This window comes from Carlito syrichta, unplaced genomic scaffold (genome assembly GCF_000164805.1).
Source record: "Carlito syrichta isolate Samal-C Ts95f unplaced genomic scaffold, Tarsius_syrichta-2.0.1 Scaffold311949, whole genome shotgun sequence".
Lineage (NCBI taxonomy): Eukaryota > Metazoa > Chordata > Mammalia > Primates > Tarsiidae > Carlito > Carlito syrichta.
In genome coordinates this window covers 442,038-464,918 of record NW_007256045.1, presented here as the reverse complement: position 1 = coordinate 464,918, position 22,881 = coordinate 442,038, and the positions used below count along the sequence as shown (strand labels likewise).

The following is a 22,881-nucleotide window of genomic DNA, read 5'->3' as shown; positions in this document are numbered from 1 at the left end:
TGTTCCCAGGGTAATGACTTTAACCTGGTGAATACCCAGCCCCTGCCAAAAACCTGTTGCAATTGAGTGTGTTTTCAGTTGGGAAATGGAAGCGCATCAGTCCTGGCAGGAGAACAGGGGAGCAGATCTTTATTAGGGCCTCAGAGCTCACACCGGTATCTGGGTCTGTCTCTATCTCTGCTCCCAACACAAGGGAACATTCGTCCCGCCTCTCAAACTCAGAATTCACCATCAGAGGACGAGACTATTTTTTTCTTCTCGGTAAATTTCCAGGTTAAAAAAAATTCTACATTTTTAATTTCAACTTAAAATGTATGAACAATTCCTCTATGTTTGTATTGCTCCCTCATTGAAGTTGCTCCTGCCCCTCCCAATTTCCAAATCCTGCACCCCCCACCCAGGACCCCCGGGGGGGGGGATGGGGCGGGCAGCAGTGTTGAGTACTCCTCTATATAGTCAACACCGTGCCCTACATCTCCTTCCGGCATGAAACATGATCACATCCCATGGGCATGTCTACAGGCATCTTCCTGACTAATGCTCCTTCTACTTTCCTGGTCCCTCTCCCACTCTGTTGAGCACCAGAGGAAAAGATGAGACCTAAGAGATCAGGTAGTGATGGTTCTAACCCCAGTTCCCCCTGTTCATCACCCTGGACCAAATGGTTTTATATCCCTGTGGCTTTCCTCATAAGTAAAACAGAGTAATAAGGACTTTAGCACAGGCTTCTTCCACAGATGGGGGACCCCCCAAAACTGGAATTTATTGATAAAAATTGGATACTTATTCTTACATGGTTAAACTTCAGTCACCTTCAAAGTGTTCTCCATTGGATGCAATACGCCTACTCAAAAGTTTTTGAACTCATCATGTTTGATGCTTTTAGTACTTCTGTCATCTTTGGCTTCGCCTCTTCCTCATCAGCAAAATGTTTCCCTTTGAGGACTTTTTCCATCTGGAGAAACAAACAGACAAAAAACTCAGCATGGTGTGGGCAGGTGCGCTTGCAAATCACCCGTGATGAAATGGGCAAATGTGTGGAAAGAATCTCCAAAAAAAAGATTCACTGAAACCAAATGCAGTCTCTCACAACAACACTAGCTGGCACACTGACGCCAATGGATTCCCAGAACAAGTAGGGAAAGCCTGTACTACAAGGGGCCGGCCCGCCAAAAAAAAAATTTCCATTTTAGGGGGGACCCCCTTGTATGTGAAGAGCCTACAATCGAGAGCTGCTCTTTCCTTCCCCTTCCCCTCCCTCTCTCCTCCTCCTCCTCCTCCTCCTCCTCCTCCTCCTCTTCCTATTCTTATTCTTATGTTTTTTCTTATTCTTATTCTTGGCACAGAGCTTCTGTGAAAAGATGATGATTAAAGCTCATAACTAGGGTAGGGTATGTTGAGGAAGCCAAGAGAGCACATTGTGGGGCGGGGAGCTCCAGGCCAGGAGCACGAAGATGGGACACCCAATTCCGGAGCTTGGTTTTGAGTGATAAACAGAAACAAATCCAGGGAAAAGGGAGATGGTAGAAGAAAGCGGTCAAATTGACAACGTGTACGATAAGAAAATAAACCTGGGGACCCCAAACACGTGAGGTCAGGAATAAAGTTTCCTTTTGTCACTATAGCTGGCATGCAGAAGGCACTCAAAAATACTACATCTATCAGAAAATGAACTAATTCATCTAAAAAGGCGACATTTGGTTCACTTAAAACCTTTTACATCCACTACTCTGAGCCTCTACAACTCTTGCCAGGATGCAGAGAGAAGGGAAGTCCTGGCTCCGATCCCCGCCAGTGTTTCTGTCCAACCAGGGCCTCTGTGCGGTGGTAAATCCCCCTGATGCGGAGTGATGTCCTGGGATGTGGGAGCTGCCCAAATGTAGTAGAACCTACTCATTGGCCCCAAGAGAGAGGTGCCCCTTGTCTCAGCAACCCACAGATCCAAAGGGTTTAATGAAGCAGATTCTGAGTCAGATCAAGTTCCTCATCACAACCAGGCCCATCACCTGTAACTATGGAGTCAGCACTCCTTTTGGGGCCCCACAACCCAAGTCTGAGCATAAAGTGAGCAAAGATGGAGGCGTCCGAGCAATATTCTTATCCACCCCTGAGTGTAGAAGTGCCCCAGGGCAGCACATGGGCAGCTGATTTAAGAACTACAAGACACAGCTCTGCACCCAGCCAGGCTGACCCAGGAGGCAGGAAGAAGCCCAGAGTCTGCATGTGTTACCTGGTCCTCAAGGCTTTGCACTTGAAAATTTAAAAAAAAAAAAACAGAGAGAAAGCATGGTAAGGAAGTTAGCTTTCCATTTTCAGTTGTGCCCAATGCAGGGCTCATGCAGTAAGGGACTGGGAGAACTTAAGGGCCGCTGTGTAGTCGCCAAGGATTTCCCAGGAGCAAATCTTTTAGGAGCAAGCAAACCAGGCCTGTGCCTTCTGTGGCTTCTGACTTAGGAATGAGTGCATTCTCTTGGAAATATATTTATTCAAGGTCTTCTTATATTGCCCAAAGCCATTGACTTACAACTGGCATCTGTAAACTACAAAACAACGACAACAATAAGTGAAAATAAATTAGAAAAAACAGTGCTCAGAAAAGGGAGAATACAGCAAAATATTACATCTACATACATGTACATATATGTCTATATGTGTATATATATATATACACATTGTGTGTGTGTATGTGTGTGTGTATGTGTGTGTGTGTATGCCCTTTTGGTTTAATGCCAAAAGGATAACTATAATTGTTCATTCTCCTTGTGTCAGGGGACCAGGAATCATGTGCTCATGAATCAAAGGGCATTCCTTAAGTTTCTACCTGGAAGGGGCATTTCTCCTGCCCAATTTCTTTACAGGATCAGGACTTCACCATCACAAACCACAGGGAAAATTAGGCAAGGCAAGAAGGAAGGATTTTGTCATTGTTGCTGTTGTTATTGATGTTGTTGCTATCAACATAATCTAGATAATTGCAGAAAGACTCAGAAATAGACACACATAATGAGAAAGGAAACATAAGATCCCACCACCCAGAGGGTCACTGTCCACATGCTTGGTGTACACCCTTTGAGAGTTTCTCCTTCTCTTCAGTGGCCCATGCTATTCTATTTTAACAAATGTTTCTGCTTTAACATGCATCCTCTGGTACAGATCATCAGAGTAAGTGAAATTCCCCTTTCTCCTCAAACAGGTGCACACGAATGTGTCACAAACTCATATACACATACATGTGCCCATAGACATTCACGAGGGCCTAGGTCCTACTGATCCTGACAGATTTGTCTTCAGAATGGCGGCACACACTGGAGGACCCCTGATCCAGAGACAGGGCACCATCACCCGCTGATGATAATTGTTGAATGTTGAGAACAGGAGTCAGCAACCTTTTTCTGTAGAAGGGCAGATAGCAAATATCTCAGGTCTTGCAGACCAGAAGGTTGCAAGTACTCACCTCTGCTGTCGTAGCTGGAAAAGCTGACACAGACGATACATAAAGCAAGTGGTGGCGGTTCTACTCCGATAAAGCTTTATGTACAAAGCAGGAAGTGGGCTGCTGGCCCACGGGTAGTCGGTCGCCCCCTGGCTTAGAACATACCATGAACTAGAAAGACTCCAGAAACGGGAGGGAGATTTTGGGGCATCCATCACCGAAAAAGCAAACTTCTCCTCAGTGGCCCGTGCCATTCGATGTTAACAAATGTTTCTGCTTTAACATGCATCCTTTGGTACAGATCATCAGAGTAAGTGAAATTCCCCTTTCTCCTCAAGAGATGGCCAGTTGTGCTCCTGTTTTCTGGCTCCTGTTTCAGGGAGGAAGCCAGAACAGAAGTCACACCGACATGTCAAAGAACTCCAGGAAGGTGAGGACAGGGTGACGTGGCACTCATGTAAAACACCCTGGATCTCACACAGACAGCAAATGATGTATTAAAACTACAAGATAAACCCCGATGAAGTCTTCAAGTAGAGGCCCATGACATCTGCGTGGGCTGAGAGAATCGAAATGATTAATAGGGGAGCAGACAGGCTGCAAATACAGAATGACTTCTCCACCTGTGGAGAGCGTCCTGGAGAAAGCACTTCCCGCCTGTGAAGAGCCTTCCAGACCAAGGCAATAAAATACACTTCACTCAACCCCCACCCCCCCTACCCAGGTTTTGAGAGGAGACTCAGTCCTTCCTGCTTTCCAGATCTGCCCTCGTACAGTTTGTTCTCAACAGGCATCTACCAGGCAGGGGGGTTCTGGTTCTCCCCTTGAATCTCAATGGCCAAGCGACTCTGAACAGGCAGCTCAGGCCGGGAGGTCTTGCAGATTCCCATCCTGCCCCCTCTGAGTGAGTTGCTCTCAAGTTCTCCTCTCTCTCTCCCTGGGTGAGCGGGGCATTTCAAGGATCAATGCCGGCACTTAACTCAATGTTCTGCTCAGCCGCTTGCTCCAACCTTGCCCTTTCTTGCAGCTTCTGTAGAGATCTGAGACACCCTCTGGGAATTTCAGCTGGCGAAGAGAGGTGACACTCCAATTAAACCTTCCTCTGCAATTTTCTCCTTCTTCCCACCTCACACCCACGTGCACACATTCAGCCGCACTTGGCTGGGCCACTACCCACGGAACACAGTCTGTGTGCCTGGCTCAGTGTTGGGTCCTGGGGAATAAACGGATTCATGACAAGCTGTTGGTGACCTCTGATAGCTGGTAGCCTATTGAGTGAGACAGATAGGGACACAAAACACTCAACATAACGCAATCGATGTTGGTTTTGGAGTATGTAAAGAGTTTTGCAGACAAGCCACACACGCCCACAAAAAAACATGCATCGCAAAGAGTCTGGAAGGATGCATTCCAAACAGCTAACAGTGGGTGTCCCTTTCCCATTCCAAAAATGGTACGAGGACCCGGATTAAGTGGGGAAGGCCATCAAAGAGAATCTGAACTTATATGTGATGTTTGGGTGTTTTTTCTGTTTTTGCAAAACATACTTAGTGGTGTTATTGCTGTTACCACATCATTTCATTTAATTCTAAAATCCTGCAGTCAGGGCTAGGACCAGGGTGACATAAGGGGCACAAAATTCAAGGAGGCACCGACTCCTAGTGTCCTGGAGGGGTAGGACTGGATAAAGACCATGGAGAAGAGAACAGTGGACACTGGGAGCTTGAGGGAGACCTCAAAACACGGCCGAATTGGAGATGGGCCTCCGAGAGTGAGTGGGGCTTTCCAGAGAGAGAAAAGAGAAGATTGTCAGGCAGAGAGCAGCCAGCGTGGGGGAAGGGAAGCATGGAAAATCCCAGTGGGGGATAATGAGTATTTAGGGATGCCCAGAACAAAGAGTGTGGGATGGGAAGGAGTAAGGAAAACACACACGTCCTTGCACCTTAAGCTAGTGAAATCTTTCCATCACAGGGTCAATTTGTAGGACTCACCAGCAGTGGCCAAGACAAGATTGAGCAGCTGGCAGCCCCAGCCTCGTGGTCCCAGCCCAGATGCCCTCATGAAGTTCACCCCTTCTTGCTTTCGTCTAAATTCTGTCCATTTCTATTATCTTGAGATCCATTCCAAGGGTGCCACTCAGACCTCTTGTCTCTTCCTCCTCCATCTCTCCCTTGAGTCGGACCCTTCTGGGGATCGTTTGACAAGGCCAAGTCACATAATCAAGTTTGCTATTAAGTATGCCAGACATTGTTCTAAGTCTCTCGCATATATTATCTCCTTCACAACCACCTACCACGTTGGCATTGCTAGGAGTCCCATTCTACAGATGAGGCCACTTGGAGTCAGAGTGTTTGAATTGCTTATCCAGAACACAGAGGAGATATAAACGATGACACCAGGCCTCAAAGCCACACCACATGATGCCCAATGCTCTGCTGACGACTGTGCTGCCTGTCGAGGTGAATTGCAAGTGACCCTGGCACAAAAAAACGCCTGGAGGTCCACACAACAGAGAAGAGATACAAGCCAGGTTTGGAGGCTCCAAACAATAGTAGTCTGGGTCTGTATACGACACACCAAGATGGCCACCAGCAGCGCTGAGAAATGTGCGTTGAGGAAGGGGGACTTCCTGCAGCTCTGTCAGCATCAGCTAGGTTGTAGGAAAGTCGCCTGTGAGGTGACTACAGTCGAACCCTGGCCTCTTATCGTTTCTCCATGTCAAATCAGAGGGCTGTGCCTGGCGTCTCGGGCAGTTCTCTTGGCGATTCAAACATTGTGGGGAAATGGGATTTTTTTTTTTTTTAATTTTAGATTCAGGGGGTACACACGAGTGTTCGTGACACGAGCATACTGTGCAGCGGTGGGGACTGGATCTTGGGTGGCCCTTTCCCCAGGCAGGGAACACTGTGCCCCACAGGTGGTTTCTGAACCCTAGCTCCCGCATCCCTCCCCTTGTGGGTGTCCCCAGTGTCTATTATTTCCATCTTTGTGAAGTTTGCTTTGTTTTTGTTTTTTGGTTTTTTGTTTTTTTTGAGTTGGAGTCTCACTGTGCCACCCAGACTGGAGTGTTGTGGCATGCTCCCGCCCCGCAGACTTTCTTTGTGAATGTTTAGTTCCCACATCGGAGTGAGAGCACGTGGCATCTGGTCTTCTGTCTTTGAGTCAGTTCACTCAAGGGTGATCTATCCACGTCGCTGCAAAGGACATGATTTCACATTTATGTTTAGAGGCTACTTGTTGAGATTTCATCTATCGAAAAGCCGCTCAGGGGGGCATTTAGATCAGGAAGAGAAAAGAACTAGAGCCTAAGTATCAACTGTTTGAGGTCTGGGTCCCCCTCCAGGGCACAGTTCCCCAAAAACAGACCAAGCAAACAACGGCTTGGTTCAAAATTTACAAAGATGGAAATAAGCTCAGCCTGTAATCCCGCGCCTTGGGAGGCTGAGGCGAGTGGATGGCCTGACCCCGAAGGGTTCGAGACCCGCCTGGGCAACTTGGCGAGACCTCATCTTACAATAAATCAAAAAAATTAGCCGGAGGTGGTAGCGCGCGCCTGTAGTTCTGGCTACTTGGGAGGCTGAGGCGGAAGAATCTCCGGAGCCCAGCAGGTCGAGGCTGCGGTGGCCAGGAGTGTGCCTCTGCACTCCAGTCTGGGCGACAGAGTGAGACTCCAGCTAAAAAAAAAAAAAGAAAGAAAGAAAGAAAGAAAGTCACTTTCCTTGGGTCAACTCTGAATATATTCTCTCTAGGCCTGCAGGGATGTTCGACTTCCTGCTGAGAAACCGGGCTGTCCCGCCCGCGTCCCAAAAGTGGGGACCCCATGGTCTGACCCCGGCCTCTGCGCTCTGCAGCGAGACCTCCGCGCGAGCAGCCGGGCGCCTGGGTCGGCACCAGAGCGATGCGGGGCACTCCGGGCAATGACAAGGAAACGGCGCCATCTGGTGGCGCCAGGAGAGATGAGCTACAATTCCCGCCTCTGGACTCGTGTCCCAGGCGGGGACAACGTTTGCTTCGTCAAGAAGAACTTCAGAGCATTCGGAAAGCAAAAACCAACCATGCTGTTATCGACAGTACGAAAGGCAAAACCTGGCCCAGTCCCACTCAGTCTGAGCTGTGGTCAAGGGAAAGAAATGGCAGACGGGTGAAAGGTGTCCTACCAAAAGTGGACGCCCCGGGGACAGCAAGCACGCCTCACTTGGCATTGTGGGGAACCCGCTTTGACCCAAACACAGAGGGTCCTTTCGGACACAAAACGGGGACCAAGATAGAGGTTACAAGATCATATTTAGGGCAGGAAAATGCCCTGAGGATTGAGGGTGGTGGTGTTTAAGATTTGCCAGGCACTTTGCATGCATTCTTGAATAATTAATCATTAATGAACAAGCAATAATGACGAATGATTTTTAAAATTATTTAAAACTAACCTTCACAGCAACCTCGTAAGAAGTCAGGTGCTATTACTGTCTCCATTTTACAGATGAACAAACTAAGATCCTTAGAGGTAAGGCAGCACACACTGGGCTAGGTCACCCAAGGAGCAAGTATTGGAGCCAGAATGAAAACACAGGCCCCTATTTAAAGTGGGCAAAAGACATGAACAGACACTTCTCAAAAGAAGATATACAGGCAGCCAACAGACACATGAAAAAGTGCTCAACCTCACTTATCATCAGAGAAATGCAAATCAAAACCACACTGAGATACCACCTAACCCCAGGAAGAATGGCCATCATTAATAAAACAAAGAACAGCAGATGCTGGCAAGGATGCAGAGAAAAAGGAATGCTTCTACACTGCTGGTGGGAATGCAAACTACTGCAATCTCTTTGGAAGACAGTGTGGCAGTTTCTGAAAGAACTAGAAATTGACCTTCCATATGCACCAGGAATCCCCCTATTGGGAATATACCCGGAGGAACTCAAGTCATTCTATAAAAAAGATACCTGCACACATATGTTTGCTGCAGCTCTATTCACATTCGCAAAAACATGGGACCAACCATGTTGCCCATCAAAACTGAACTGAATTTTAAAAATGTGGTACATATACACAATGGAATAGCACGCAGTCATAAAGGACAAACATATGGACTTCGCAGCAACTTGGACGGATTTGGAGTCGATCATACTCAGTGATCTATCACAGAAACAAAGAACAGAGTACCATATGTTCTCACTCATAAGCAGACCTTGAGCGTTTGGCAGTAATGGGAAACTGCCAGGGGAGGGAAGTGGGACTGGCAGTTGAGGGAAACTGCTAGGGGAGGGAAGGGCACACCGCGTCAACAAGGGTACCTGCATGATCAACATTTGTACACCTAACCCTGAATTGTACCCCACATCCTTATAATAAACAAAATCAGACATAAAACACAGGACCCTCTAACTCAGAGACTCATGCCCTTAGCAGTCACCACCTCCAGTGTTTCCCACATGGTGGTCCAAAAACCATCTGCACTGGACATGAATGGGGCATATATTAAAATATCGGATCTTTGACCACTCTCCTCACCTCCAAGATGCACTGAGTCTGAATCTCTGAGTGGGCATGAGAATTGGCATTTTAGCAATTTCCCCGGGTGATGGGGTCCCAGCCCACAGGTGCTATGGCTAAATTGTGTCCCTGTAAATTCATGTGTTGAAGCCCTAATCCCCAGTGTGCTGACCTTTGAAGATGGCGCCTTTGGCAGCTAACTCCTTTTAGATGGGATCATGAGGGCAGAGCCCGCGTGATGGAGTTGATACCCTTATAAGAAGAGGCAATGACCAGAGCTCTCTATCTTTCCACTACATGAAGAAACATCAAGAAGGTTACTGTCTGCAATCCAGGAGGAGGGCCCTCACCAGAAACTGACCATGCTGGACCTTGGTCTTGGACTTCCAGAACTGTGAGAAAAGTATTTTGTTATGACAGCCCAAGCTGCTGAAAGCACAAGGTATGTATAACCCTATACCAGCTCACACAAGACCATCAGTAGAGGTCTGTTAAATTAGTGAATGACCAGGACACTCTACCGCTTTGCCCGTGGGGAGAGCTGTTCTGAGGGCACATGTGTACAACTTCCATGATATAGTCTCTCTTCCAACCTCAAGGTCTGACCAGAGTCTCTTTTCTTCCAAATCTAAGAAGCACAGACCTCCTTGCTGCATCACTAAGGATTCAGGAGGAATGGCTTCTTTTTTTTTTTAATCGAAGACTCACTCTGTTGCTCAGGCTGGTGTACAGCGGCATGCTCATGGCTCACCACAGCCTTGACCTCCTGGGATCAGGCTATCCTTCTGCCTCAACTTTGTGAGTAGCTGGAACTATAGGCATGTGTCATCATACTCAGTTAATTTTTTAAATTCTTGTAGAGACATGATCTCACTGTTGCCCAAGCTGGTCTTGAACTCATGGGCTCAAGCAATCCTCTTGCCTCAGCCTCCCAAAGGGGTGGGATTTCAGGCATGAACCACTGCAACCAGTCTGGGGAGTACTTTTGAAAGCAGATATGATCATCTGGTATAAATGTGGGGAAATGAAAATAGCAATAGCAGCTCCACTTTGTGTCATGTTTTACAGTTGACACACTTTCTGACATAGATTGTTTCTTTAGATGGTTGGCATTTCCCTATTAGGTCAGGAGGTCAGATAATTATGACCTTGATCTAACAGATAATAAAGCAAAGGCCGATGGAATTAAAATACAGAGACCTCCCCATGGCCACCCACTAATGACACAGAGAACTCAGAACTGGAAGTACAAGTAAGATAACAGAAAATCTTGAGGTCACTAAGAAATGAAATTAGAGGAGTCAACATAGCTTGGAAGAGGGGTTTATCTATCAGGGTAGTCACAGCAAGGAAATGCAACCCAGACAGTTCAAACAACAAACAGGAGGCCTTAAGGAAAAGGTGAGTTCCCAGGTGTGGGCAGGGTAAAGGAACAAGCAAAGAGTAGGGTGCTGTGAGGGCTGATTTTTAAATGGGACACAGCAGGGTGAAACTGTTCCTGCTCCTAGGACTGCAGCAGCGAGATGGTGTTAGGAACTAAAAAGAGCAACAGAATGATAAACAAGTGAGTAACAAGCGACCCCAAAAGGCAGGCTCTGCCTTGGGAGAACCATTTGGGGCTCCAACCACACGGCTCTCTCTTGAGCGGGGAGCCCTGTTTCCTAAGAAGAGAGTCAACCCATGGCCTTTGAGGTGTCCCTCCTGCGAAAGTCTGTCTCTCAACCCTGGGCATCCTCGGCAAAGGCACTGGGTGCTCACGGTCCAATGAGATGCAAGGGCAGCCCTCCTGGACCACCCGGCCCCTGGCCTTCCTTCAGCCCAGCACACTCCATGTGAAGCCAAGAACTGAACGCCTGAGAAGTTGAGACCAGATGATATTGCTTTGTAGATTAGCCAGAAGCTATTTCAACAGAATAAAAAGTGTATCCCTAATGTTGAGATGGTTTACTGCTCTCCCAGGCTTGTCTTGATACATTCCTTACAGTTATATAGAGCTTTTAAAGACCAGGATGCAAGTTTTGTAAGCATCTCCAAGGCAGGATTTCTTTTTTTTTTTTTTGAGTTGGAGTCTCACTCTGTCGCCCAGACTGGAGTGCAGTGGCCACTCCCGGCCACCGCAGCCTCGCCTGCTGGGCTCCGGCGATCCTTCCACCTCAGCCTTCCAAGTAGCCAGGATTACAGGCATGCACTACCACGCCTGGCTGATTTTTTGATTTATTGTAGAGATGAGGTCTCGCTACCCAGGCGGGTATCGAACCCACGGGCTCAGGAAATCCACTCACCTCAGCCTCCCAAAGGCGCGGGATTACAGGCTGAGCCACCAAGCCCAGCTAAGGCAGGATTTCTTAACCTCAGCCACATCATTCTTTGTTGTGGGAGGCTGTATTTTGTGAACTCCTGTTCTAAGTGAGCACAGTTTGATGAGCTAAATTCTTCCATTGACAATGGGAGGGACTCTTTCCCTGCCACAGCCCAGTCGCACGGAGGCAGAGGCTCAGGTGAGTTCAAGATTCGTCGTCTCCTGTAATGCACTGCCATGACCAAGGAAGGCATCGCTGCTGGAGGTGTAATGGACGTGAACACTGCTTTACAAGAGGTGCTGAAGACCGCCCTCATCCACGACAGCCTAGCACCTAGAATTCGCGAAGCCACCATAGCCTTAGACAAGCGCCAGGCCCATCTCCGTGTGCTTGCATCCAACAGTGATGAGCCTATGTACGACAAGCTGGTGGAGGCCTTTTGTGCTGAACACCAAATCAGCCTCATTAAGGTTGATGACAACAAGAACCTAGGGGAATGGGTAGGCCTGTGTAAAATCAACAGAGAGGCGAAACCTCGGAAAGTGGTTGGCTGCAGTTGTGTAGTAGTTAAGGGCTATGGCAAAGAATCCCAGGTCAAGGATGTCATCGAAGAGTACTTCAAATGCAAGAAAGGAACAAACAAAACTTTGACCCATGTTAAAAAAAAAGATGCAAAAATTCTCAACAAGATTCTAGCAAATCAAATCCAAAAATACATCTCAAAAATCATCTACCATGAACAAGTAGGCTTCATCCTGAGGATGCAGGGCCAGTTCAACATTTGCAAGACCATAAATGTCATTAAATACATCAACAGATGTAAAAACAGGAACCACATGATTATATCATTAGATGCAGAAAAAGCTTTTGACAAAATCCAGCATCCCTTCGTGATAAAAACCCTCAAACACCTAGGTAAAGAAGGAACATACCTCAAAATAGAAAGTGCCATTTACAATAAACTCACAGCTAACATACTGCTAAATGGACAGAAACTGGAAACATTTCCTCTGAAAACTGGAACAAGACAAGTCTGCCCACTCTCACCTCTCTTGTTCAACATTGTTTTGGAAGTCCTAGCTCAGGAAATTAGACAAGAGAAGGAAATCAGAGGTATCCAAATAGGAAAAGAGCAAGTCAAGTTATCCCTCTTTGCTGATGATATGATCCTATACCTTGAAAATTCAAGAGAATCAGTCAAAAGCCTGCTTGCACTGATAAAGGAAATTGGCAAAGTCTCAGGGTACAAAATAAATATGCAAAAGACAGTTGCATTCCTATACACCAACAGCAAGCAGGCAGAGACTCAAATAAAAAGCACAATCCCACGCACAATAGCCATAAAAACAAAAACAAAATATTTTGGCATCTTCCTAATCAGAGAAGTGAAAGACCTTTACAATGAGAACTACAAAACACTGCTCAAAGAAATCCAAGAAGACACAAAAAATGGAAAAATATTCCATACTTATGGATAAGAACAATCATCATTGTTAAAATGTCTATCCTACCAAAGGCAATCAGAGATAATGCAATACCTGTTAAGTTACCAACATCATTCTTCTCAGACCTGGAAATGACAATACAGAAATTCATATAGAAACATAAACGACCATGAATAGCCAAAACAATCCTTAGCAAAAGAAACAAAGCAGGAGGTATCACACTTCCAGACTTGAAACTTTACTATAAGGCTACAGTAATCAAAACAGCCTGGTATTGGTACAAGAACAGGCACATAGATCAATGGAACAGGATAGACATTTCAGAAGCAAAGCCTCAATTCCTCAACCAACTCATCTTTGACAAAGCCTCCAACAACAACCACTGGGAAGAGGAGACCTATTGATGCTGGGAAAACTGGCTGACAGCATGCAGAAGATTGAAACAGGACCCCTACTTATCACCATACACAAAAATTAATCTAAATGGATCAAAGACCTAAATGTAAAACCTCAAACTATAAGAATCTTAGAAAATTCAGGAGATACCCTTATGGAAATTGGAACTGACAACCAATCCCTATTTGGAACCCTAAAGGCCAATACTATAAGACATAAGATAGACAAGTGGGACCTCATGAAACTAATGAGCTTCTGCAAAGCAAAACAAACCATCAAGAGAGCAAGAAGACAGCCCATAGAGTGGGGAAAAAATATTTGCCAACTGTATATCTGACAAAGGCCTAACAGCTAAGATCTACAAGGAACTCAAATGCTCCAAAAGGAAAAAAACAAACAGCCCCATTCAAAAATGGGCAAAAGACATGAACAGACACTTCTCAAAAGAAGATATACAGGCAGCCAACAGACACATGAAAAACTGCTCAGCCTCACTCATCATCAGAGAAATACAAATCAAAACCACATTGAGATACCACCTAACCCCAGTAGAAATGGCCATCATTAATAAAAACAAACAACAACAGATGTTGGAGAGGATGCCGATAAAAAGGAATGCTTCTACACTGCTGGTGGGAATACAAACTAGTGCAACCTCTCTGCAAGACAGTGTGATGATTTCTGAAACAACTAGAAATTGACCTTTTATATGACCCAGCAATTGCCCTATTGGAAATATACCTGGAGGAACTCAAATCATTCTACAAAAAAGATACCTGCACACGTATGTTTGTTGCAGTTCCGTTCACAATAGCAAAAACATGGAACCAACTGTGTTGCCCATCGAAACTGGGCTGGATAAAAAAAATGTGATCATAAAGAAAGACAAACATATGGACTTCACAGCAACTTGGATGGATTTAGAGTTAATCATACTCAGTGATCTATCACAGAAACACAGAACATTGTACCATATGTTCTCACTCATAAGCTGACCTTGAACAATTGTAATACTATAAGAAAGGGATTGGCAGTAGAGGGAAACTGCCAGGGGAGGGGGGATGGGATTGGCAGTTAAGGAAAACTACCAGGGGAGGGGAAGGACACACCTCATCAACAAGGGTACCTGCATAATCAGCATTTGTATACCTAACCCTGAATAGTACCCCACATCTTTATAATAAAAAGAAAAAAAAACAGTAGGAGGACCAAGGTGAGGTTGAGGTGAGGATAATCTTCAATAAAGGTCCCGTCTTTACTCAAATGTTTAAATTTTTTAATTTAAATTAATTTTTAAAAATAATTTGCCGCCAGGCTCGGTGGCTCAGCCTGTAATCCCAAGCCTTTGGGAGGCTGAGGTGAGTGGATTGCCTGAGCCCGCGGGTTCAAGACCCACCTGGGCAGCAAGACCTCACCTCTACAATAAATCAAAAAATCAGCCGGGCGTGGTAGCACATGTCTGTAATTCCGGCTACTTGGAAGGCTGAGACAGAAGGATCACCAGAGCCCAGCAGGTCGAGGCTGCGGTGGCCAGGAGCGGCCACTGCACTCCAGTCTGGGCAACAGAGTGAGACTCCAACTCAAAAAAAAGAAAAATAAAAAATAATTTGCATTAAAATATTATCTTTTATTGAGTGTTTTTGCACCTGACATTAAATTTTGCACCTGAAATAAACCCTTCACTCATCTCCCTTAGTCCCAGTCCTGGACAAGGTACCCCTCGAGCCATGAACATCAGGAGAGAGAAAGCTGTGTTTTTTTCCATGTCATTCATTCATTCATTGATTCGTTCAATCCTTCCCCCCTACATTCCCTAGTATATAGCTAGTTCATTGTTTGCAATGGCTGCTTAATATCGCAACGTGTGGGTCACCACGATTTCCTTGATATTTCCTGCATAATAGGAAAAAGGCATGAATAGAATTGCATTGGATGCTTTGTAGAAAGAATACGAGAGAGAAAATGCTAAGAGTCAAGGGACCAGTCACACGGTAAAGCAGTAGCCCAGGGTAAAAATGATTGTGGTTTGGACTAAGTATTGGCTCTGGACATGTCAAGAAAAGGGAAGATTAAAAGATAGAAGATAGAATTTAGCTGGGTATGGTGGCATGTGCCTGTAATTCTGGTTACTTGGAAGACTGAGGCAGAAAGATCACCTGAGCCCAGCAGGTCGAGGCTACAGTGGCCATGAACGTGCTACTACACTCCAGCCTGGGCAACAGAGTGAGACTCCAACTCAAAAAACAAAACAAAAAGAAGATAGAATCAATAGGTATTCGTGAGTAAGTGAATGAAGATGGAAGAGGATAAAGATGAGAACATTATCAAGGGTAACTCTCACCTTTCTAACATGACCCGGGTGCATGTCATGACAACTGATGAAATGGAGGAGACTGGAGAAGGATCCAGTTGGGTGATACCAAACATCAGGGACCACAAGTCACGTCTTGGAGTCGAGGTTAGATGAGGAACCTAGAATGCATCCATGTGGAGTCCTCAAGAGGGGAAGCTAGGCTGAAGATGCAGCTGCAGGTATCAGCAGCATTTAGATGGTACCTGAAGCTGTGGCATGCATGAGCTTTCCTAGAGAGGAGAGAGAATGATGAGAGGGTCTGGGACCAAGCCCTAAGGAGCTCTCATATTTAGAAGGCAGGTAGAGAATCAACAACGCGTGCTGAAATTAGTGGTCAAAAGTATGACGCAAAATAGGATATTTGCATAATCTCAAAGAATCTCCCCTTAAGACAACTGTTCATTACAAACAGGGAGGTCATGTTAAAGTCTATGCTACTTTAACCAAGTTATCAAAATTAATCTCACAGCAATGAGACATAGGAACATCATGTGCCTCCTAATATGACGCACTGAGAAGGACACGGCATCACTTCTGTGTTTTTTTCTTGCTGAAAGTGCATGACCTCAGTCTAAACATCAGCAAATATCAGAAAAACCCCAAATAAAGGACATACTGCAAAATAAGATGTAGGTACACTTCAAATCTTTCACAGAAAGTTGTGAAAGACAAAGAAAGATGGAGGAATTGTCCCAGATTGAAGAAGACTAAGGAAGCATAAAGACTAGATGCCATGTGGCATCCTGGATTAGATGCTGAATCAGGGAAAAGACAGAAGTGGTCCAGTTGAAGAAATCAGTTACCAGTGTAGTATCAATACTAAATTCCTGGCTTCCTACTATGGCTATGTAGAATGTTAATATTCCAGAAAGATGGATGAAGGGTATAGAGGAATTCCCTTGTAAACATTTTGCAACTTTTTTGTACGTCAAAATAAAGAGTTTAAAAATTATAAAATGGTGGTGAAGAAGGAGTCCACAAGAGATGGAAATAGTGATTGGAGGGAAGGACGGGAATGGCATTGGGAAGCCAAGCAGAGACACATCAAAAAGAAAAATGGATATTTGATGACGTTAAATGCTGCTGAAAATCAAATAAGAATTTAAATGAGTTTATTGGATTTTCTCTCTTTAGTTAAACTTTTTATCGAAGTTTAATATGAAAACAAAAAAGGACACAAATCATAAGTGAACAGCTTGGTGAATTCTTACAAAGCAAATGCTTGTGTGTAAAAACACCCAATTCAAGACATAGAACTTGGCCAATACCAAGAAATCACCTCCTTGTTGTCTCCCAGTTACTGTCCTCCTTCCCTGCAAAAGTCACTGCTATTCTGACTCCACCACCATGGATTAGTTTTGCCTCTTTTTCTTTCTTTCTTCTCTTCTCTTTTTTTGAGATTTGTATAAATGAAATCCTACAATGGGTCATTTTTTTTCTCACTCAAAACTATGTATGTGTGATTCATTCATGCTGTTTCATGTTGTAGTAGTGCATTGCTGTATTGTATCCCATAATATGAATATACCATGGTTTATTTATCCATTCTATTGTTGATGGCATTGGGGTTGTTTCTACTTTGGGGTTATTACCACTAGTGCTGCTGTGAATATAGTTGTATATGGTTTCTTTTTAAAGCACTTATATGTATGTCTATCTGCTAGGTATATATCTATAAGTGGAATTTCAACTGAATTTTGCACTACGTATATGGCAAGGAATAGGTGTTTCAAAAAGTTGAGAGATGACTGCATGGGAGAAGTCAGCAAGTATAGACAATGTTCATGTTCCCCCCAAACAGCTGCAAATGCCATTTTGAACTTTATTCCCAATATTCACACGTTTATTCACAAAGGTAAGGAAAGACCAAGGGGCTTCATTTTCAGAAAACAATTTTAAAAATCACATCCTGGAGCAAGAAAACCATCTAAGAGTCAAAAATACTTGGGTTCAAACCTTAACTGTGCCATGTTATTTGCTTTATGTCCCTAGACAACTTGCTTCATTTCTCTGAGTTTTGATTTCTTCTGTTTTAAAATAGAAATGATATCTCCAATTCCAAATGTAATAATGAATTTGGAACAATGTTTGAATCATGGAAGAAGCATGATAAATGTAAGAATAGTATATTCCTGGAAAACCTTGCTCCAGCTTCTCTGAACTTCCCACCAAAATACTTACAGAGAAAATATGAAAATTTTAAATCCTGAAAAATTCAGACAACCAAGTGATAGTATCTTTGGTAAATGTCCACTATCTACAAGGCTAAAGGTATAAATAATGAAAAATACATTTGTTAGATGTGCTATGCTATTGGAAACACTCCAAAGTTTCTCTATTGAGTGTGAATAGAAAATTATTTCTTCTCTCACTGTGGACGTCCATTGTTGAGAAAAGCAAAGTCTATACCAAAAAGAAACAAAAATAAAAACACATTATTTCTATGGTGTCCAAGCAGCTGTTTGAGGCATTCATGGAGGCTCTTCCTGACCAGGCTCATCACTTCACCCCAAAAAGACTGGAAACTGTGAGATCCAAAACATATGGTAGGACATAGTGCTGGGAGTTCTAGGGATGGCATATGGCTTCCTAGGGGTGCAGTTTCCACATGATAGAAAGGACACATCTGTCCTCAAAAGCAGAGACTTTTCTTGTCACTTCCATTTCCATCTCAAAAAGTCAAAACTGGAGACAGAAGATGGCAAATCCAAGACAACAGAGATCCAACTCAGGCATTATGCTCTTCAAAAAAAATGATAATAATAAGGAAAAGAATAACTGGAACAAAAGATGCTATCTAAGTCTTAATTAGAGTTTACTTGGCTGGCAGAGTTGGGGAGATATTGATAATGCAGATAAGATGTCTGTCTAAACTCCAGGTAATAACCATTAAAAATCTTCAATCAGACTGACCTTGGCAAATATTTTGACTATAAAAATTATAGAACAAGCCGGGCTCGGTGGCTCAGCCTGTAATCCCGCACCTTTGGGAGGCTGAGGTGAGTGGATTTCCTGAGCCCGCGGGTTTGAGACCTGCCTAGGCAGGCGAGACCTCATCTCTACAATAAATCAAAAAATTAGCCGGGCGTGGTAGTGCGCGCCTGTAATTCCAGCTACTCGGAAGGCTGAGGCAGAGGGATCACCAGAGTCCAGCAGGTCGAGGCTGCGGTGGCCGGGAGTGGCCACTACACTCCACTCTGGGCGACAGAGTGAGACTCCAACTAAAAAAAAAAAAAATTATAGAACAGTCTCATAAAAATCCAAACAGCAAGGGAAGGTTACTTACGAAGGAACAAAAACTAAGACAGGTATCAGACTTTTCCTCTGCGGTATAAAGTATCAGGAAGTGATTTTAAAATATCTATAGCTTTGAGGGGGAAATTGTTGTAACTCAATTATTGTACTGGATAAACAGCAGGAAGAAATTAATAAAAACAATATCCATATGTTCTCCTTCAAAACAATCATTTGGAAATACAGAAATATTCTTCAGGAATGCCAGATGTTATTCAAAATTTGGTGAGACTATGGAACTTCTATAGAAAAGGAACTGCATTGATCACTAAAATAATAACTGACACTCCTTGAACTCTGATGGAAGTCATTCATTTTCTAGGGCTACTATGACTGATTACTGACTGTATAAAAACAACACACATGTATTATGCACTGGTCAGAAATCCAAAATGGATGTTACTGGCCTAAAATCAAGACAGGGTGGTATTCCTTCTGGTTCATTGCTCTGCCTTTTTCATCTTCTAAAAGTTGCCTGCATTCATTGGCTTGTGGTTCTTTCCACCATCTTTGAAGCCAGCAATATTGAGCCAAAACCTTCTCACACTGAGATCTCTCCGGTTCTCTCTTCTCATTCCTTCTTCCACTTATAAAGACATTTGTTATTATATTGAGCCCGTTTGAATAATGCAGGATAACCTTTCTATCTCAAGGTCCCCTAATTAGCAAACTTAATTCCATCCAGAACTTGTATTCCCCATTGTTGTGTAACATAACATATTCATGGGTTCTGGAGATTAAGATGGAAACATCTTTGGGGGGCCATTACTCAGTGTACCACACTAGGTATCATTAACTAGTTTAGTTAATCCTCATTGAGTTTTTATAAGGCATAAATATAACTAATCCATTTTATAGATGAGGAAGCTAAGGTGTAAAGACAATGCCTCAGAGTCCTTCCCAGACAACTCAGGAATTTTCTCATTGATAGAGTTTTCCATACACATTGTTCAGACTTCAAATCCATTTTTGAGGTAGATATTGTTACCCCCACTATAGAGATTAGGAAACTGAGTCGTCTGGGAAGTAAGTGACTTGACTCAAGTTATTTAGGTAGTAAGTGACAGAGTAAGGATCTGGATTCTGATGCCAATGGTTTCCCACTTCATAGAGTCTTTGTGATTATGTTCTTATTTGAAATCCAAGTTTCTTGTGTCCAGAAGGGAAAAAAAAAATCAAGTTCATTTTCTGTGTTTTGTCATAGCATCCACTCTGGAGCTTAGGTCACCCTACTATCCCCAGAACCTTATGCAATCACCACAAAATTCATTTCTATCACTTGCATCAGAGCTTAAACACAGCCCAGAGAACCAATAAAACAACTAGTGAGAAAGAAAGCACTTATTTTAATTTCATCATCTCCAGAACCAAAAGATTTTAGTGTCATTGGAAAAAGAGGGCTTGGGCCATGGTCCTCAGAAAACAAATTGGATTTCCATTCTCTTTTTCTATTCTTTTTTTGTTATTTTAAAGATGTGGGGCACAATTCAGGGTTAGGTACATAAGTGGTCATCATACGGGTGAAGTTTGGGCACCCATTGGTCTTCACTTTGCCTGCTTTGGGATCAGGTCCCCTTATTAGTATTATCTTCTCCCTCCACTATACCCCCAACAGTGATCCACTATTGCCAAACTCTTTCTTGTAGTATTACGATAAATGTTCAGGGTCCACCTAAGAGTGAAAATGTGTGGTACTGAGTTCTTTGTTTCTGTGATAGATCACTGAGTGTGATAGACTCTAAGTTCATCCAGATTGCTGCAAAGTTCATAATTTTGTCCTTCTTTATGGCTGCATAATATTCCACCAGATGTGTATTCTTATAAAGGGTGCATCTTTTCAGAACTTGATCCCATGATTCCAGAAAAGGCACAAAACCCTAAACAGCCTATGAGAACAATTTGTGGTTAGTGGATCCACATATTTCTTTACCTTACTTAGCAAAAATCATCAGGTGGCCTGTGAAAGAAACACAAAAATGCTGTAAGATCTTGCCAGAGGTAGCCTATGAAATGGCTAGCTAAGAAACATAAAGTGTTGCTAGTTGTTTTCTTCATTTCAAGTAAAAAAAGACAGCTGAATTTTAAAACTATCTATTGTATTTTTATTACCCCAATACAAAATAAAAGAGTCTATTTTGTACAAAGACATATTTTCAGTCAGACTACAAAAGTGAATTAATGGCCAAGTTCCAATTATCCATTCATTTTTTCATTCTGATGCTCAGAAGATGGCCAAGGAGTGGGATAATTAAGGATATGCTATACCCAACCTCACACAGGCTTGAGAATTCTGATCCAGGCACTCCCTGGATTATCCTATGAGACAGTTATTTTCAAAATGATTGACTTAAATTCACTTTTGAGGAAAATCCCTAGAGTGTCTTGAAATCAAGTAAATTGTAGATCCACGGTGTTTTGAATGCCTAGTTATAAATATACTTGATTTATTTTTAAATGTCACCCACCCCACCTCTACTGCTAATTCCCATTCTCCTATTCTCTTTTGGAATCATCATTTGCTTCAGTATTAGACAAAATGCAATATGGAATGTGTCAGTCAGCAGTTGCCAAAATAATGCTACATAACAAATGAGCCTATCAGTCAGTGGCTTAAAACAGCAATCATTTATTCTTACATTCATAGATATGCAAGTCAGCTTCAGCTCCTCCAGGCTCTGGGATCCAGACTGCAGGGTTAGTCCCAGTCTGACCCGTGTGTTTTTATTCTAAAGAATGGGTTTGCTCCACAAGTGTTATTCTCAGGCTTAGACTGAAGTCCAGCAACCACTGTTGGCATGTTCTTTTCCTGGTGAGTCACTAGATCACAGAAAGGCATGTATAGATATACAAGCAGGACAGGCACAGCGGCTCATGCCTATAATCCCAGCACTTTGGGAGGCCAAGGCAAGTGGCTTGCTTGAGCCCAAGAGTTTGAGCCAAGCCTGGACAACATAGCCAAACCTTGTCTCTACAAGACATACAAACAAAAATAGCCAGGCGTGGTGGCACGTGCCTATAGTCCCAGCTACTAGGGATACTGAGGTGAAAGAATCACCTGATCCCAGGAGGTCAAGGCTGCCAGGAGCCATAATCATCAAGCTACTGCTACTGCACTGCAGCCTGGGTGACAGAGTGAGACCCTGACTTTATTAAAAAAAAAATAAGGAAACATTTTCCATGTCACTTATGCTAGCAACCCTTCAGCCGAAGAAAATCACGTGGCCAAACTCCAGGAGCCAGAAAGTACATTTCTCCTACCTTGAGGTCTTGACAAGGATGTGATTATAAAATACTAGTTCGGGATACTGAAGAATTGTGGCCCCTCACAAAATAGAGCACATTAAGGTAGAAAAGTAGATGGCACTGTGAAAACAAGAAAAAAAAATCCTGACTATTGCTCAATACTAACACAATAACACGAAAACATGCTCCAGACACAGGGGACAGGATTTGTTCAGTCCAACTCAAACAGTGGTATTAACTTTAGGGTTTCTAGTCAGTAAATGGTGCTGGGGAAACTGGCTGACCATGTGAAGAAGAATGAAACAGGACCCCTACCTATCACCATACACAAAAATCAACTCTAAATGAATCAAAACCTAAGTGTGAAACTCCAGACTTGAAGAATCTTAGAAAATGCAGGAGACACTCTTACAGAAATCAGAATAAGCAACCAATTCCTGACCAAATTCCCATAATCCATGCCATAAGAGATAAGATAGACAAGTGAGACCTCATCAAACTGAAAAGCTTCTACAAAGCAAAAGAAACCATCAAGAGAACAGGAGACAGCCCGCAGAATGGGAAAAAATATTTGCCAACTGCATATCTGACAAAGGCCTAACATCCAGGATCTATAAGGAACTTGAATATGCTAAAAGGAAAAAAACAAATAGCCCCATTAAAAAGAAGGCAAAAGGGCCAGGCTTGGTGGCTCAGCCTATAATCCCAGCACTTTGGGAGGCCGAGGCGAGTGAATCGTCTGAGCCCACAGGTTCGAGACCAGCCCAGGCAACTTGGTGAGACCTCAACTCTACAAATGAAAATCAAAAATTAGCCCGGTGCAGTAGCACACACCTGTAGTTTTGTCTACTTGGAAGGCTGAGGTGGAAGGTTCACCGGAGCCCAGCACCGACGTACCACTGCACTCCAGCTTGTGCGACAGAG

At 43.7% G+C, this 22,881-nt stretch overlaps 1 pseudogene; it reads left to right on the top strand.

Annotated features, from left to right (window-relative positions):
* Positions 1–11,462: 11,462 nt before the first annotated feature.
* LOC103271865 overlaps positions 11,463–22,881 on the top strand; it is an 87,208-nt pseudogene continuing 75,789 nt past the window's right edge.